Genomic DNA, 12,021 nt, shown 5'->3' with positions numbered 1-12,021 from the left:
AATCGGCCCAAACGAGAGGGCAATCGGTGGCCATGTAAACGCTATTGCTGAACGTGACAGCGAAATTAATCGATTGATTTGTAAAAATGTACGCCTTGCATTACAATGCGAGGCAGCAGATTTGCCTTGTAAACAATATTGTACCATAAAATATGAGATGTATCAATATATAGAACCTCCAGAGAGAAAATATATCATATCATGTCATCAAAACATTGGATACGATAGTATAATACAATAATGCAATAATGCCAAGATATCGAGCCGAGGTTAGCCAATCCCGATGGTGCTCGTATGGATGGGAGAAAACTTGATTCTAGTGACAGCCTGAACCCAGATTCCTTCCCAGGAGCGCTTACACTCAGGTATTACTAAACAACTTAACAGTCCTACAAAAAGTCCTCGAGCATAGTTATTGTAAAAGAGGTTTGAACTAAACGCAACGCTAGCATAAAGAGATTAAGCTGTAAATGAATACACTCACCATGAAAACACAGTATTAACTTAATCATAACTGATGAAAGTATCGGACTAATGAGGCTTGCTGTCTTATATCTAAATGTGATGATCATAAATGTCACGCCATTAAAGATTTCTTATATAAAAAATTCCAAGAGGTGTCTTTGCAATGACCAGAATACTGTATATATTTGCCTAGTAAACACTTTGTTCAAAATATTAATCATATATCTCCCCTCGAAAGGGCGCTTGAACTGAGCCACTTGGAGTGTTCGCCTAAGTGAAAATAAAACCAGGTAAAGTAGTAGGATATAGCGGCTCCTTGGGGATTCCTTAAGCTTCGTCACCTTAAAGAAATTTTAGACCAAGCAAGAGCCCTTTGTACCATGCTTGCTTAAACGCGCTGAAATATCTCTGTTTGGGCAGCGGAATGAGTCAGCTCAAAATAAATATAAGCAGTACTATAGTAGTATTATCTAAGGAGTAACAAATGAGTCAAGTAAAGAAGAGTCTAGGCTACATTCCAACATCTCAGCATTCGCCATTTTTAAACGGTTTTATTTCGAATTAGCAAAAACACCAAGTACATTGACTTTAGACAAAAGTCTCGAGTTATTCTATTTAAACAAAGCACTCAGTGGATTAGAAAATGACGTTTGAACGCCGAAAATGTTAACATTACGTTTCTTACCCGTTTCTAATTAATAATTCACAATTTCTTTTTCTGTTATCCTTTTCGATGGCAACGACAACTAAACATTTAAAAGGTTACCGATTTTAGTTTAAGTAATTTTAATAGCAAACGTGATTTACCTTGGAACCTCACCATGGGAAAATACTTTTACGGCCAATTTAACTTGTTTTTATTATTTTTAAAACCAATCGATAAATAGCGAATATGTATCCCCTTAACTTCAAGTATCCAGGATTTTTTAGAGATTAGAGTTAAAATTTCAAGGATAATATATATTATCGTATAAATAACATTATATTTGTTAGTTTCTAAGCTTAGACACCTATTTTCAATAACTTTGCATAAAGTAATCACTTTGAAAGACAATAGTTACATTATATTATTTATTGAAATGCGAAAGGCTTGCAAATTGTTCGCACAAAGTCGCAGGGAGAGACAGTAAACAATAATTAATTCTAATATTTTGTAATCATTACGTCTTTTATTATCTCCGAAACTATTCTATATGGGGATACATTAAAAGACAGTAAATGAGTTTTACATCCACAATTTTAAAGCTTTTACACTTGTGTCCTATCGCCTTTTAGGTTAATTTTCAAAATATTAAACAACAGTAGACAAAACAAAAAAACTAGTTATGAATTGACTCTTGCTCTGCCAATGAAGTGACACACGAACAGTGCAGAGTAATCAACTGACGAATTATGGAATTGCGACATTCGCTCTCCGCGTCAATATAACCTCGCCCTTATTATGCTGGCTGCTCATTCGTATTCCCAAAGGAGCGATGTAATTATTCAAAAGCGCAGCGGAGCGCATTACGTAAGTTTTAATGAAAGAATGTACAGGTCCATTAGCAATGGAATATTCATTCGTCTGGACCAGCGCGTTTGAATAGTGGTGCCTTGGAAAATATAAATTATAGGAAGATGGGATAGCGCTAAGACGGTAAGTGACGTCTTTAGCATAATTATTACTTAGTAACACGAACTAAAATAAACAGATTTATGTTCTTAAATTCTTAATACTGAGTCAAGTAGGAGAAATTAAATTGTTTAGGCTACCAGATGTTGATAGGGATGCTATGGTTTACGATGAAGGTTCCTAAAGTCGTCAAGGTGGACCCCGAGAGGACCACGGGAGAATCAGTGTGAGTCTAGATTGACGTGTTAAAAAATGAGGGTCTCTAATTCGTAAAAACTAAAATGTATGATACAATCACTTTTTTGATTGGTCATTTGGTTGACTTTGATGATTTGGTCTTTTTTGATTGACACTTTATTTTTTTGAAATCCATTCCTCGTGGCATACCTAATTAATAAATGACCCAAAAATCCTTTTTATTTGTTTTTAATTTTATCGCATGACAATATAATTTGTGTTGTTTATAAAACCATCCAGTAACTGATACGTAACACAAGTGTAATGTTTTTTGATACACAACAATTCGAGTCATATTTTACAGTATGTAAAAAATAATTTTAGATGCTCTTCCAACACGGGTACAGGGAACGCAGAAGCGCGAAGATGAAAAATATGGTTTTCTATACATTTTTGATAAGATTAATACCACAAACTAGGCATTGCAACCGTCAGCCGAAATGGAAATTATAGTTATTGCCGTAAGAACCTTCTACAAAACATTAGGAAACTTAATAAAAATGAAATCGTGTATTTTGTGGCGTGACAAAGGGAAATAGGTAGGGATATTCATTTTTATACATAAGACGATATAAAGGGTATATATATATATATAGGCGTAAAATTTTTACGAGGCAAACTACGTACCAAATATAGTTAACCTGAATGTATAGTTCGCATTCAACCCTTTTGAACTTAAACCTATAAAACATCACTCTGTATGATATTATTACTACACAGAAAAGATGGTGAAAAACATCGTGAGGGTCTACTATATCCTAGGATCGTACCCTTGGAAACTTACAGAGTACGACGAGTCGGCGATAGTCTTACGTGATGGATTTCATATCTCCTTTCGAGAGAAGGCTTGTATTGTAACCAAAGAAACATAACAAAGCTTTAGCTATTTAAATAATTACTAAGACCTTTTCTTATATTATTGCCATTACTCTAGTCGTTTTATTTATTTTATGTTATAGTAAACAGAGGTCATGTAATGTATTATAATATTAAAACTCAAATATCAGCATTTATCTATCCAATGAGTTCTGCAACTTATCGGGCAATCCCCGAACCAGCTAAAAAATTGTAGACATTAGGGAATTTAAACGTTAAATAAGTTCGTGCCACACGCGATTCAACAGTGGAAACAATTCAATAAGTCTCCTCGAATGCCTCCCGATAGGTTTCGATGCGCAGTTGGCAACTATTACAGTACAGGTAAATTTAACGTAGACACCTGCTACCGGCGGCTGCATGCGCACCTATTTAAGCGGACGTTTTTACTAAAATTCTGTCAAAGTTTATAATAATTTACTTATATAATGTTTGTACTGCCTCCGGACAAGACGGCGCCACTGTCCTCTAGTCACTCATTAACTTTCAGGTCATCCTCTTACACGGACTTTGCCTGTAAGAATTAAGTTATTTTAATGTACTCAGGATATCATCATCATTTTAACTGTGGGATGTCCACAACTAGACCTAGGCTTCCCCTCGATTATTTCAAATAAGACAGGTTAAAATAAAAGCCTGCATGCAAGATTTTCCATCGACCTTGACAATATCGTGTGTCCACCTTATGGGTCGACGTTCTACGCTGGGCTTCCCAAACTATGGTGTTCACTTCAGAACCTTGAATGCAAGCTCAACTTGCAAATTAGCTGAACTACGCCAGTTAGTTTCAGTTCAGACTCAATCTCATAGAGGAACGCCGAGCATAGCCCTTTCTATGGCTCGTTAAGTAACTGCGAACTTGCCAATGAAGCCTGAAATGAGAGGTGTCAGTGCCACACCCATATTTGCAATCCCATAAATATAATCTAATTTATGTGATTTTTGTATTCAAGCATAGGTTTCAAGCAAGCTATATGAAAGGCATCGTAATCGCTTTCCTTAGGTGATTGAGCTCGCTTAATTTATAGCCTGTACAGCGTCAGTTCCCTTTTAGGCACTCCTACACTGTGCCAACACGTAACACTAGCATATGTAAAAATAAATGTCTAAATAATATAATAGGTGACGTATTTTAAAATTGACAAAAGATGTGCCTCACTTTGTGTAAATTCTTCAACCGGTCAATGTCCTCGCGGTTTTCTAATACTATGATCTATTAGATTAGTCATTATTTTTATAAATGCATTATGACACTTAAGATAAAAAATAATCAGATGGTTTTTAACGTGTCTTTTCGAAACGTAAATTTGAACAGTAGTAACAGTAGAAGTTTTGTATGTATTAACTGCCCTCTGGACGAACCGTATCCATATGACCCGAATAAAAACTACGATTAAATTACAATGCAGGCCAGAGCGAACGCAGTTTTCGAAAAAAAAAATGGAAAAAGAAATTCATTTGAATGTGGACATAAAATCGAATCACTGGTAGAAACGCGTGACTGTTCTAGTAATATTAAAGGTTTAACTTTGTAGGGCGTGCGCTGGGACTCCTTTTATTGCGGTTTGAACGAAATATTTTAGAACGCTTTATTTTCTTTTAACTTTTTAATGGCATTTATTTATTACCAATGTAAAATTAATTTAAACCCGTGCCAATAGTATTTTTGTTGCTAAAGAGATCCAGGTGGAACCCCAGTGGTTTACCAGTAGATTCGACGGGAGATTACGTTGGTTTGGCAAAAAAAACCGGGTTTACAATTCTTAAGTGGAGGGGGGACACGAAAATCTAAAATGTTGGCATGTTCTGGCCTATCAATAGTAGACTTAATGACGGTTATTAAAACAGAACTAGTCCAATTACGAAAAAACATTTTTATAATTCATTAAAATGCCGAAAATTAACATAGAATATACTCCTTGAAATTAAGAACTTGTTTTACTCTGTAACTACATTTGACAAGTTTAAGTGATATCTACAAGACGAGGTGGCCGAGAGGTTAAGGCGTTGGACTGCTAATCCAATGTGCTCTGCACGCGTGGGTTCGAATCCCATCCTCGTCGGTTAATTTTCTAGTTTTTTTTATTTCATTTACTTACAAAAATAATACAAGCAAGAATTTATTCAGGATTATAAAAAAAACAAATTGGATCTTATATGCTTTTATTGTAACTATCAGTTTCGAATAATCACCAAACAAAAATATATTTACACAGTTCTGGAACACATTTTCAGCGTTGAAAATTGCACAAAAGACTCGAAAACATCGGACCTGTCAGTCGCAAATGGTATGGATTAAATCGACCGCAAAAAAAACTAAAGTTTAAAATTTAAAGATCCAGAAACAATTGAAGTACAGCGACAGTGCAGTGTCTGTAAACATTAATTTCAAACATTCGTATTACGAAAATTTAGATAAAGTTAATTTGAAACGATAGATTGAAACGATATGAAAATATAGTTTTTTCAATGATTAAGTTGTTTATGCTAAGGAATTATTAAAAAAACTTTGTTATTGACTGTAATATAAATTAGTGAGTGGCGAAATTCGTGGTCCTATTGGAAATCTATGCTAAGGGCTATGCGGCCTATGCCCTTCATTGAACGACCTAAGGTTGAATTAATGATGTTGAATCGAGTTCATAGATATGTTGATATGCGTCGATATGTACGGACAATGTTTTACGGAAAGTAATTCTTTCACATACGTTGCCACAAGTGCAAATGCATGTTTGAATTGACACGTGTGACAAACACAATCTCGCCATGAATTTAAGGCCATGTTGTTAACATTCAGAAGGTTTTATCATACGACTAAATTTTTATTAGAAGGCATTACTATTGGTAAATAAAGTAAAGGTTGTCAAATATGGTTTTAATAATTTCGATTTGTTATAAATATCTGATTTTCAAAAATACGTGGTAAATTAGTGGAGAACTATTTCGTCCGATAAAATGAAATATTACCATATAAGATAAAAGCCAAGTCTTTATAGAATTACAGTCGCCCATTAAAAAGTCGACGTTCCGGCTGTTAACTAAATTGGATTTGGAAGATCCCTCAGAAAATAACAAGCCACTTCTCAAATTACATAGACGTCGTCTATGTAATTCGATTTTATCCCGCCTTGTTCTTATTTTGTATTGAGCTTCTTTCTTATTTATCATTTTACATAATCTTTATACTTGAAATCTCGTTTGCATTCGCCCCCTTCCCCGTGCTGCAGTCACACGGAAATGACTTAGATCTTTGCAAAAGAATACAAAAGAGCGGAAAACGTTAATAAAGTGCTATCAAATTGATATTTATTTCTCGATTGATTTAAAGAACACACATTAAGGTGTTACGTGCGAAAATATTTTGAATCTGAGACAAACTTATCTAACAATCACTCATTTATGTATTGTTATACTCATTTATATAATAATATTATATCGCAGTGTAGTGTTTCACGCAACTGTATAAATAAATAATTATGTATTGGCATCATAATTTTTTTTTCTACTGATCTCTACTCCCTGAAAGAAATATTCCTACAATAATTAAAAAAATCTCTCTAAACCTTATGATTTATAGACATCGTAATGAGCTAGATGCAAGTTGCTTTCGCTGGGTCCTATGATAATACATCTGGAAACGGGAAAGAGGTTTATGTTCAGCTATGCAGATCCTTTGATTGAAATTATGATGATGATCTTTTATTAAAGTGGCTTTTCTCAGATGAGAACATGTTATTTGATTACAATATAGGGAGGCTATCATTCATGGTGTGCACGAAAGGTCACTATAAATTATCCATGTGGATAATAATATGAATAAATAAATACTTCATCGACAGAGACCCTTAAAGAACCTCGCGGTATCTTGTTTACTAATGACTGGTATTGTTGCTGAGCTCCGAAGCATCCGAATATAAATGGCGGTGCTTTATGTCTCTCTGTACGTCTCCGCTTACATTTTTAAAGACAGATTAAGACAACCGGCGCTGAGGTTACGGGATCTAAATCGGAATAGCTCTTCCGCGATGAATCTCGAGCGCTCACTCATGTCTCTTTAAATGTACTCGACTAATGAATTCGTTTATAATGTTTTATGAAATGTTCTCTTTTTTGTTATTCATTATTTCTTTGGAAAAAAAAAAGAAAATTCTGCGCGTAGCTAAAAATACTTTAAGGTTTTCCGTACCGGCAATGTTAAACAAGTTTACTGTGTATATTTTACTGTACTTATCATTATGTAAATTGTATGGTATATGTTCAACAGGTTACCATTGTAATTAGATATATGGCAATTTATATGGGGTGATTGGTTTTAGGTGTAAAAGCTTAAGAGTGGTGAATACATAGTTTATTTCTTGTTAATTAACATCTTATACAAAAGTCAATGGTTTCAGTAATAACTGATAAAGCAATTTAAGTTATAAGATATACTAAGTGAAAGCGTTTTCAAAATTGGGATAACTACGTATTAAATTTAATCATTGTTAACCATCTGTATCTGCAGTCTTTGTACTACCAGAAGTTTTTAGCCAATCTCATTCCAATAGAAAGTAAATTAATGATGTAAATTAATAATAATTATTAATTTATATAATAAATATTAATATTAATATTTATTATATTAATATTATATAATTTAATTAATATTTATTATATAATAATAAATATTAATTAAATTATATAATATAATTTAATTAATATTTATTATAAATTATATAATATAATAATAAAAATGTAAAGTAAATTAATAATTATTATTCATTTATTTTTTACTTCACTTTAGAAGTACGATTTTTAATGGAATCTGGCGTTACCTTGCGGAAGTCCATCCTAAGTAAGTAAAGGAACAATATTTAGCCACTTCCGCACATGCAGTGGTAGTCGTGCAACTATACAGAATAACATTTCACTGGTTGAAGGTCCTTTTTGCAAGGAGGTTTTTTCCAGGGGTTTACGATTGAACCTAATTCTTGATTTGTCCCAACATGTAAAATACTGCATTCTGTGTATTTATTTCTATAGTATGATCATATCACAAGCGTCGTGTTAGCAACTGGATACGCGATTCGACATAGTATTTTCTATTTAAATCTGTTTAGTTCGTCATTGATATGGGTAGTGCCTTGCCAGTACTTAATATCAGAGGAGCATCCTACAATTCTGGTTCACAACATACTGACTACAACAGAGGCTCAGGCTTAAAACATTGCTCCGATGTAATTAGTTCAATCAATGCACTCTTATAATGAATGTAAGAAACATTACGAAAATGAATGTACAAGATTCTATTTGTACGAATAGAGTTTCAACAGTTCGCTTTACTTTCAAAAGTAATGATGTAATTTAAACGATGTGAGGTATGATAAGAAACGTGGCACGCGGAGCGCACCGAGATTTACAACCCGTCCGCGTTAACCGACAGACAAAAACGTAGTCATAATACAACAGCATTAAAACTACCGCTCACACCATTTATAATTAGCCGCGGAGCATAAACCACCGTCACACACAACGCCCCAGCGACTGACACTAACAGAGTGCGTACATTACTCGTGCAGTATAAAATGATAGCGGAATTTCAACGTTAAAACGTAATGTACATGAAAGTTTTACGAGCGCGCAATTACATCGGGGGAATTGAACTATAACCCAGTGTTCACATTACGAAGGCTCGGTGTGCGTGGAATAAAAGTACTTTACCCGAAATTCGTTATTACGTAGAGCGACTCCGGAATTATAAAGCAATTGGCTATAAACCTGTGCGCGAGAAGTAAATTGCGTATATTTATTATTTTGTTACTGCTATTGGAGTAATCGATCCGTACAGACTATGTGATCAAGGTACATTAGGTCATCGAACTAAACCCGATAAAAAGAAAGACGAATCCTGCTTATAGATATTACACATTAAATAAGCATATTCAAAGAGATCTTAAAAAATCTTTTAATCGCTTTCAATATTCTTCATTTTCATACAGTCAGCTGCCATACCATCGTAAATTTAATGAGTTGTGGCTTTCCAAAAAGCCTAGACCAATATGAACATTTCATTTGATGAGTCCAAAGTAGCTTAAAATTCTACTTGTTTTAATTGTTCGTTTATGAAACGATATTTGAGAATTGATTTATTGTTGCGTATCTCGCAAAAGTAGTATTGAATACTGTGTATAAAAAAAAACTTCATTTGTCAAACACATATTCTTTTGTAGCAGTCATTAACTATATTTTTTTATTGCACAATCTGTAAAGAAGTTAGCTTTTGCACACGGAGTTTTAAAAAAAATTCTTCACTAGAATTACTTCTCATACGACAAACGGATCTTGTCTTACAAGTTCATACACGTTTAATAGAGGAGAGTGTGAGAGTACCTCCGAACACGTTTTTGTTCCTTCTTTGAGACGAGTCACAAATATATAAATTAGTGGATGGGAGTTAGTTACAACTTAAGCACGTGTCTCTTTCTTCTGTATGGCGAGAAAAATTATCGCCAAGAGTATTCATATATTATATAAAGAAAGATTATTAACAATTTACAATTCCGATGCCAGCGACCATATCAGTGGTGGCGTGTGAATTCTAATTGGTGTTCGAATTTGAAGTAATCAACCCCCTCCCCCTCTCCCAAAATAATTATCAAAGAATGAAAGCGTTTGGTAACAGAAAGAGACGCGATATGAGGAAAGTGCGTTTTAAAACAATAAATGCAATAATTAGAAGCAGCGGCAAGCAACAAAGTACCGACACAATTATGTAAGTAGGTGGCTGCAAAGAACTTTCGCATTATACCGATAAGAAAAGGATATCCGATCCAAAATCGTTAATTATAAGGCATTCCACCTCGACGCTCAAGTATAACATCGCAACGCCACTCTCCTCATTAAGGATAAACTTAGATAGACATCCTGCTCGGATTTACGCTTCGAAGAAACAAACGCGATGTAATTCATTGATATTAAAATGAGATTTACGTTGAGAAACAAAAAGGAAAACTTCGTTAGAATAAATAAGTGATAGAAACGTCAAATTATAATAAAAATACAATAACGCTATCCAAATATCTACGTAATCAAATTATTTTCATAACTCCGTCTCTGTTATTAAGTTCTCCGTTCAATTTATTATTAAGTGAAGAATGTCGTCTTTTTATTCACAAAAAGGCCTTTTTGAGTTTCGCCTCTTATACACTTTCAGTCTATCAAAGTAAACTACTTCTTATTGACGTTGCTACTACATGACAAAAATAAATAGCAAATGTTATTAAGAATTTCTTTTGTATCTCCCATCATAAATACCCTTATTTAAACATAATAATATTTTTATGTTAATTGTACTTGCAATGTACCATTACTCGGAGTTTTGCTACGAGATGGAATTGTAATTGAGAGATCGGCAGAAAATCAAAGATTAACGAAATAGCTCGAAGAATTGATCTGAAGTGGCGGGTTTCAACGCTTAAGCAACCGAATGCCGTTTAGCCAGAAGGTTCTCGAGTGATGACCACCACAGATAGCAGACGCGGCGTGGATAGGCCCTCCAATAAGTGAACCGACGACATAGCTAAGGTGGCAGAAGGCCGCTGGATGCGAGCACCGCAAAATCGGTCATCATGACGATCTTTGAGAGAGACCTAAACTTGCAGTGGGCGTCTATCTACTAACATTATAAAGATGAAATCAGGCGTAACTCTCCTCCCGCTGCAAACGAGATTCTTTCGAGAAGAGTTCTTTCAAAGGTGAAAAGTTTACACGAATATAATTAACGTTTGCGAATACGTGATTACGTAAGCAGTGTTTATTTTCGAATCATGAGCATTTCCTGGCTGACCCATCACGCGCAACGTAACCAATGCTTACAATTAAATTTTTAATACATTTGCAATTCCGAAAGCACCCCCGGCAAACATATCAATGTCGGTCGCTCTGAATATTCAACGGAGCGGTCGCTGCAGCGGGGTGCGTTCCGAATAAATACCGATACAGTTGAAAAGTGCTCGTGTTTTCTATCGTTAAATATTTTCCAATGTTCCAGGGCTGTCGGCTGTCTGGACCAAACTTCTGCGCACACTTTGCTTTGTATTGTCCCGCTGCCGGTTCACATGCCTGCCTTAACAAATATATATGCGGACCGAGATCTACCATGCGGGCTCAGTGCAGATTAATAGCAAGCGCATTACTTTTGGACTTTTACTAAGGATATGTTAATTTCATAATGTCTCCCTTGATTATTTTTGAAGATTGCGATATGTCAATTTAAAACGATAATTACTAATACAAACGCTTTTGTCGTATTAAAAATGTTTGCAGGGTAATTAATTAATGATAGCTATTTAAAACAACTGATTTCACTACGCCACACCATTATCGAATATGACCAAAATGTAACACTTATCACCGAGAAAACGTGATAATTTAAAAGTATCGGAAAGTGCTGAGCTCTAACTTTATGGTATCGTAAAACTTGTACTAACAGCCCTAAATGTAAGCTAAATCTAGTGGCATTCATGTTATCGACCACAAAGAGGAAAATGTGGAGCATGCTCGTCATTCAAAAGTTCACTCGGCGTTATAGAGATTTAAACAAAAACTAAACTCATCAATTACTGTAATGTGACGGCTAGCAGCGGAAATTTGGGATTGCGTTGAGATTAAGCAAAAACAAGGATGATGTCCGTCGCGAATATTCTTACAAAAAAGTGCCTAATGATGGCCTTTCGTAGATTTAAAAGATACATAAAGGTTAATGAACTTAAGCATTTAGCGAGTGTTATAAATAGCCTTGGACGCTCGGTTCTCCCGTGTCCATTACATAAACATTCATTAGACGGGCAGCA

The 12,021-nt window shown here is 34.7% G+C and overlaps 1 protein-coding gene and 1 non-coding gene across 2 annotated transcripts in view; one reads left to right on the top strand and one right to left on the bottom strand.

Moving 5' to 3' along the window:
- Positions 1-12,021, bottom strand: part of LOC137923444 (furin-like protease 2) — a 300,471-nt gene that overhangs the window by 35,111 nt on the left and 253,339 nt on the right. The gene's annotated exons all lie outside the window — the stretch shown is intronic.
- Positions 5,172-5,253, top strand: TRNAS-GCU (transfer RNA serine (anticodon GCU)). Its single transcript has one exon. It is a non-coding gene; the product is annotated as a tRNA-Ser (tRNA).

The sequence above is a fragment of the Battus philenor genome, unplaced genomic scaffold (genome assembly GCF_028537555.1).
Source record: "Battus philenor isolate CCGP_79_NKW_IND1 unplaced genomic scaffold, ilBatPhil1.0.hap1 SCAF_21, whole genome shotgun sequence".
In the NCBI taxonomy this organism is placed as follows: Eukaryota; Metazoa; Arthropoda; class Insecta; order Lepidoptera; family Papilionidae; genus Battus; species Battus philenor.
The sequence above is the reverse complement of the archived record's forward strand: the minus strand, read 5'-3'. Positions and strand labels throughout refer to the sequence as shown.